We start from the raw sequence: 8135 nt of genomic DNA on the forward strand, positions 1-8135 counted from the left end.
ATTGGTCACTCTGCAAACACTCCTAGCTTATCTGTCCAGGTTGAGCTCCCGCCCTGTAACAATACTGCAGACACTTGCTCTTCACGCATAGACACTGCAGGAGCATGCTAGCTCCCTTCCCGAATGTAAAGTCCTTGAGACTTCCGGTCCCCACTGCCGGTCTCTTCAACACTGCCCTTGCTTCAGCGTCATACATGAAAACAGAGGTGAGGATAGCGTCTGGAGAGTTTCGCTTAGCCCCATGGCTGTCTTTCCTTCCTTTAGAGCCGGTGGCAGTCTGCAGAGATTCATGAGGACCAAGATTTGGGAGTCTACCAGCACTAACCAAATGTTTGTCCAGGGCACCATGAACAGTGGGTGACACATCTCCATTTACCTTAAGAAGTTTTCAAATTTTTAAAAAGAGAGCAAAGCAGAGCTTAGTTTGAGTAATTTTTACCACTTCAGTTAGAAATTGCTAATTAGATTGGGGAGGTGATGAAGTTATAAGGGAAGGGAGGTTTTGTTTTTAACACAACTATAACTTATGAAAGACTGAGCAAGGAGCTAAAATGTACAATCAATGTTTTAAAGAAGAGAGTTTTTAGTAGTGGACATGTAGGGGTTCCCTGGTTCTGTAGAACCCTGCTGCCTTGGCTGCCCAGCTGGGATGAGGCAAAGGGTGTGTCTTTTTTCTGAGCTCACTGTGGCAGGAATGATAAAGTTTTGTAGTACATCTGCCAATGCTCTCCCATCCCTGACTCAAGTGATACAGAGTAGTAAGAAGGCCGGGGCTCTTGACAGGATTGCTTTCAAATGTGTGGGTACCCTCTGCCTTGTTTTACCCGTCCCCAGGAGCTCCAGGTCCATAGGCCTAACGATGACACTGTTAGCATTTACGGGTCATGTCCCAGGGCTTTCTAGACACTTTGTGCATATTAATTCAGTAGTCCTTCTGGTTCTGGTCCCATTTCCCGGGAGGAATGCCAAGGTGCAGGGAACTTAAGGAACTAACTCCTTGGGACCACGCAACTTGTAAAGGTGGGAGCTGAGGCTCGAGCATGGTCTGATGCCAGAGTCCACCCTTTTAATCACAAGTCCTCTCAGACCGTGCGAGACCAGCACAAGTCCTCACCTTGCTGGGGTAGGGCATGAGCAGGCTTCAGAGTCTAGCCTTCGCCCACCTCAAAGACAGCCTTGGAAATTGTGAGGCTTGGCCATGACTCAAGTGAAAATTCACTGGGGGAATGTGAAGCTAGCTGCATTGATAAACATTGCTAAGAACAACACCCCTGCCTGTGCTTCCCATTTTCAGAGGGAATAAAGTCACAGGCACAGAGGGACCTGTGCCCAGCACGTCCACACCTCCGATCTGCTGCAGCAGGACAGGTCTGTGAGGCCGTGTGGGTGTGGACCTCCGAAGCACCCACCTACAGAGCCGTTTAAATTCCCACAGGTGTTGTTCTTTATCATTTTTGCTTTTAGTCTTGCTTTCAAAATGTTTCCAATGTCCTTAATGCATTTTCCCACATTTTCTTAAAGACCTGCTTTTCACACTTAAATTGACTACTACTTCTGAGTGTGGCGTGAGGTTTCAACACATTCTTTTTTCCACTTGGACATCCAGTAGTTCCTACATCTGTTAGTAAATAGTGGAGCTCTTTGCCACTAACTTCTAAAGCCAGGCAGTTTCCATGGAAATCGCCTCCTGCTTGCTGCCTCCATGCCTCATTGGTTCATTTATTACCCAAGAATGATGACTCCCAGATCTACAGATGGGTGCTGAGAGCACCCAGAAGAGCAAATCCCCAGTGTTGCTCTTCTGAGTCTTCCTGTCTGTCTGTGAGTTTCCTCGAGCACCCACTTGCTTTCCTTCCTGCTGATCTCTACCTTGGTTCTTACAGAATCACTGTGCTCTTTGTCTAACATCTTGAGCTGAACATTGTTCTGCTACATTGAGTCTCTCTTGCTATTTTAAATGGAATCGAGAAATATTATACTTACCACTAAGTACATTTTATTTTCATCATATAACTATTTTACCTTTTAAAAATCTTCTTAATTCTTGCTGTGATTTTTTTCTTTAACCCAGTTATTAAGGTGTTTTTCAATTTCGTTTTCTATCTATCTATCTATCTATCTATCTATCTATCTATCTATCTATCTATCTATCTCTCCAGCCCTCTCTCCATTTTCTGGCATCTATTTCTTCTCTTTCTCCTACTCCTGACCACTGTCTGCCTAGTGATAATCACTGGAGAAATAGTCTGATGCCCCAACCAAGGACCTCTGAGAATTTGCTGCCTACCAGAAAACATAAATAACTATTAAAAACAGCAAATGTGAATATATGGAATTAGAATTACACAAGAATCCAAAGCATAAACTGTACTGGCCAGATATCTCAACTAGAAACAAGAAAGATCACATTTATAGCGTTCATTGTTTTCCATGAACATAATAACTCGTTTCCTATGACGACCATAAAGTTTCTCTCATGACCCTCATCTGGAGAGAAAGAGCAGATAATTGCTCACCTCACCTTCAGACATTGACAGGATGGCCAACAAAATGCACTAAGAGCAGCAGCCCACACAGTAAGCTCAGAACGGGGCCTCCCTAAAATCATTGTTATTACTATAGATAAAGTAACCTCAGAATTCATTAGAGAATTGGGGCCCCAGGCAGAATTATTAACTTAAAACAAAAGCAATATATCTGGGAAAATCTCCAAGCATATTAACTTTAGAAGTCACTTTTAAATAAGCTATAGGTTAAAGAGGAAGCCATATAGAAATTAAAGAATATTTTTAATTAAATGCACTTATAATATGATGTTAAATACTTATGTTAGGATATTTGCCTTAAGAAATTTGAAAAAAGGAAGGCCAGAAAGATGGCTCAGGGGTTAAGAGCACAAACTGTCTGCTTTTCCAGAGGACCCAAGTTTGATTCCCAGCACCCACATGGTGGCTCACAACTGTCTAAAACTCCAGTTCCATGGGATCTTCTGGGTAAGTGAGGTGCAAGGTCAAGGTCAGGACAGCTAGAAGCTGCTTTCTCTGAGAGTTTTTGCTGGTTTCCTAGGAGGCTCACAACTGTGAATCCTGGTGTCTTCTCCCAGCTTTCAGACTCTCACAAACAGAGTGCTAAACAGGAGACTGGTTCTCTGATACCTAGCTCTTTTCACTTCTGGGTACAGCCATGTAATGTGTTGGGTTAATAAATACCAGGAATGAAAAAATGTGGAAAAAATACCACAGTTACCCCAAAAGAACCTCAAGCAGAAAGGTAAGGGGGAAACAATAAAGAGAAGAATGGAAGCCGGTATGGCTGAAATGGAAGGAAGAGGATGAAACTCCAGTGTCGTGTTAAAATTGTCAGTGAGGCTGAGACCCTGGAGCCAACAGAATAAGAGAACAGAAGGGGAAGGTACTGACTCTTCCCTCCAGAAAGGGGTAAGGGGGTCACTGCTGCACACCTTACACCCACTGACACACAGTAACGAAACAGTGTCAGGGTCTTTGTATCCACAAACCCAACCACCCAGAGGAAACGACCCAAGTTCCCACCAAACAACTACCAAACTGAGCCAAGAAGAAACAAATTGCCTCAGTGTTTCTAAATATTCTTTTCTTTTTACATTGAATTCTTAGCTAGAAACCTTGCAAGAGAAGCTCCACATTCAGATGGCGCCACACAGGTTCCATCAGACACACACAGAGGAGATAGTTCTGATTCTGTGTAAACTCTTCCACAAAACGAGAAAGGAGAGAACACGTCCCAAGTCAGTGTTGAGTCCAATGTTATGCTTGTAGGAAGATAGACAGAGATGCTAGAAAACAACAGAACCATTGGACCTAGAGCCCACCAGAGGACAGACAGACAGAATCTTAAAGAATGCTGGCCTTACTGAAAGCAGAAGTATTGGAAAACAATACACTGCGGCCAAGTGAAGCTATTTTCTAGGATGGAAGATCTGTTCAACATTTGAAAATCAGTCAGCAGTACACTCAAATCCAGGAAAGACACAAAGGAAATGGTATACGATGTTTCTCATGAATACAGAAAGTAATCTGCAAAATTTAACATCCATTGACAACTGTCACAAAACCAGGAATGTTTTTTAAACCTGACAAAGGCCACCTATAAAGAGGCTCTGGGTAACAGCCTGCATTAAATTTCACAAATTATAATTAACTCAATAATTAATTATAATTAATTTAAAAATTTCAATAAATTTAAAAGGTTTTGCTTTTCTAAAGATGATGATGAGACTATGAAAATAAAAGATAGATTGGGAGAAAATTTTGTAAACATATATCTGATAAGGAGCAGATTTCTAGAATATGTAAAGAAATCTCAAACAAAAGATTTGAAAATTACTTACAAAAAATGTACACAGATATGAGGCACATGTTTAAGGAAGATTCATTGGAGGTTTGCAAAATGGAAATTAAACCTATGATGCGTGTCAGAGTAATGTGGTGGTAATCTAATTATACTGAAATGTGATTTTGATTGTATGTTAATAAATAAAGTTGCCCGGGGGTCAGAGCTATTAGAGCCATAGCAAGAGTGTGGCGGTGGTGGCACACGCCTTTAATCCCAGAAAGCCAGCCTTTAATCCCAGGGAGTGGTGGTAGAAAGCAAAAAGATATATAAGGCGTGAGGACCAGAAACTAGAAGCATTTGGCTGGTTAAGCTTTCAGGCTTTGGAGCAACACAGTTCAGCTGAGAGCTATTGGGATGAGGACACAGAAGCTTCCAGTCTGAGGAAACAGGACCAGCTGAGGAACTGGTGAGTTGAGATAGCTGTGGCTTGTTCTGTCTCTTTAAATAGACTAACAGACAGGAAATAGAGCCCTGATTCGGGAAGCTGGGACACCGCAGGCGGAAGGGTGAGATTTCAGCTCTGAGCTCTGACCTCTCGGCTTTCTCTTTTGCATTGTTTCTGTGTTTCTTATTTAATAAGACGGTTGGTTACATCTATATAGTAATCTTGGTTGTCAATTTAAAATCACCATGGAAACAAATTTCAGAGCAAGTCTGAGGGGTTTGATGGTCCAGATTAAGAGAATTAAGGTGTGAAGACTCCCTAAAGGTGGGTGGGACCATTTCACAGACTGAGATCCCAGACTGAATAAAGAGAAAGGGAAGTGGGCGAGGGCCTTTATCACTGTCTGCTTCCGCACTGTGGATGCGATGCAACCAGCTGCCTCAAGCTTCTCTCCTCCCCCCGCCCCTGCTGATGGCCGGGATAACCCGGAACTACAAGTCTAAGTGAACCCTGTCTTCCTTAGGCTGTTCCCATCAGGTGTCCTGTCTCAGTGAAGAGACAAGTAACTAACACAATATGGCACCATTACAAACCCCCTGGGGTGGCAGAAAACAAGCAAACAAATGTTTGAAGAATCGAAAAGTCTGTTCATTTGCCTGCAAAGTTCATGATTTCATTTTTATTTACAGCTGAATTATATTCCATAGTGTATGTGTACATTTTCATTCCCCATTTGCCAACTGAAGAGCATTTAGGTTGTTTCCATTTTCCAGCTATGTGAACTGGGCAGCGTGAGCATTGCTGAGCAAGTGTCTGTGCAGTGAGACGATGAGTCCTTTGAGCATATGCTGAGGACTGAACTAGGAAATATCACACTGAGAGAGGGGACCCGGACCCAGAATGACAAACATCACATGCTCTCCTCTCATCTGTGGTTCCTGTCTCCAAGTCTTCAGTAGTTTACCTGGAGTAGCTGCAGAAACCAGCAAAGTAAAAAGGGACCATGGCTTGATGGGGGGATGTCTTTCAGTATGTTGCAAATATGTTTTGCTCTGATTGGTTGATAAATAAAGCCTTTTGGCCTATGGCAAGGCAGCTTAGAGGCAGGCAGGAAATTCAAAGAGAGAGCCAGGAAGGATGTGGGGAGAGACACCAGCTAGCCGCCCAAGGAGCAACATGTAGTGGGATACAGGAAAAGCCATGGAACATGTGGTGATACATAGATTAATTACATAATTTCCCCCTTCCCTTTCCTTGCTCTCAAAAACCTTTCCCATGTACTCCCCCACTGGACACTTTCAAACTCTTGGCCTCTATTTCTTTAATTGTTGTTACGTAAACATTGTCTTAGTCACTGTATTATTGCTGTGAAAAGACATCATGACCAAGGCAACTATTATGAAAGAAAATCATTTAATTGGGGGCTCGTTTGCAGTTCCAGAGGCTTAGTCCATTGTCATCATGGTAGGGATCATGGTGCTGGAGCAGTGGCTGAGACCAACAAACTGAGGGGGAGAGAGAGAGAGAGAGAGAGAGAGAGAGAGAGAGAGAGAGAGAGAGAGAGAGAGAGAGAGAGAGACTGGTCCTGGCATGGACTTTCAAAACCTCAAAGCCCATCCCCAGTGACATACTTCCTTCAACAAGGCCATGCCTCCTAATCCTTCTAATCCTTTCAAAGAGTTCCACTCCCTAGTGGTTAAGCAAATATATGAGCCTATGGGATGAGGAAAAATATTTGAGAAGTTCAAGTGTCATCTAAGAGTGGAAGAACTTAAATAATCATGAATTGATGGTAGACCAGAGGACAATCTCAGGTGTTGTTCCCCAGGAACCATCCATCCACCATTTTTTGAGACAGAATCCCTTACCATCCTGAAGTTTCCCAAACAGGCTAAGCCGTCTGACCACTGAGCTCCAGGGAGTCCACCTGTCTTTGCCTCCCAAGGATTACATGCACCATGCCTAGCCTTTTTAACATGGGTTCTGGGGATTGAACTTGGGCTATCCTTCTTGCAAGACAAACACTCTACCAACTGAGCCATCTCTTAGTCATTTCAGTTGCTGAATGAGTAGATGAACTAAGGACCATTATGTAACATAAAAGGAAAAAGAACAACACTGTAAGAAAGAATTCACCATGGCACATAAGAGACACAAATTAGGGGAGAGGTTCATGTTCCATCCCTAGCAAGCAGCAGAACTTGACAGCTTTAGCCATGTGGTTCTGGCTTTAGAGTCAAGAAAAACCACTAAGGAAAACCACTGAGGCCAGGCATGTGTCAGGGGTTTCCCTGAATGGAGGCCTAGAGAGGCCATTGTGAGAAGCTATAAAGGTATAACCTGGATTGTCTTGGAGACCCCAAGATATTGGAGATGCCAGAGCTGTGGGATACCTCCTGAGGAGAGCTGCTAACAGGGGGCTGAACCAGACCAAGAGAGAGAAGTATGTTACAGTCAACAAAGCTGAAAGAAGTTGGAGATTTGAAGAGTGTTTTCACATCAGACATAAAGATGCAGAGTATGAAGTTTGCCCAACTGGTTTTTGATCTTGCTTTGGTCCAGTATTTCCTCACTATGTTCCCTATCCTATGTTTTAGAACAGTAATATATATCCTGTGCCATTATATTGAGGAACCCAGGCCCCTGCCTGGACCCCTACCTTGACTGTTCTGCAGCCATGACAGGCTGTGAAAAGACCCAACAGGATGTAGGCCCCTGGCACAGCATGATGTGCCCTTGAGCCCCCGACCTTGGGCCTAGCTCTGTGTACAGGAAAACCCTACCAGATGTCCCCATACAGTAAAAGAAGTCAATTAAAAGTTACAGCTAACAGGTTCATGATAAAGAAAGCCACATGTAGTAGCCACAGCAACCGCTGAAAGAGATCATAGCTTTCTTGCAGCTGCAAACTAACCAAGGATAGCACCTCCAGTTGGGAGATCAATCCTGAGTCTACTCCTATGTAGTCTGTAGACCCCACACCTCCTTGCTTCACCCCCCTTGCTTCACTCCCTATAAACACCCTGCCCCTTTGCTACTTGGGGTCTCTCCTGCTCTGCTGCTACATCAGACAGATGGAGAGGCCAGGTTAACTCACAATAGTAAAAAGACTCTGCTTTTGCATTGGATTTGGTCTCTTGGTGGCTTTGGGGGACTCTGGGTACAACAATATATTGGAAATATGTGATCTTCTGTTTGATTTTGATTTTACAGGGGATTACAGTTAAGAGATTACATGAATCTGAGAAGAGCCTTTGAACTTTAGGTTTTAAATAAGCTTGAGACTGTTATAGATTATGAGGACTTTTGAAGTTGAACTGAATGCATTTTTTATATTATGATATTACTACAAGCCTATTGGGGCCAGGGCATAGAT

This window comes from Peromyscus maniculatus, chromosome 3 (assembly GCF_049852395.1).
Source record: "Peromyscus maniculatus bairdii isolate BWxNUB_F1_BW_parent chromosome 3, HU_Pman_BW_mat_3.1, whole genome shotgun sequence".
NCBI lineage: Eukaryota > Metazoa > Chordata > Mammalia > Rodentia > Cricetidae > Peromyscus > Peromyscus maniculatus.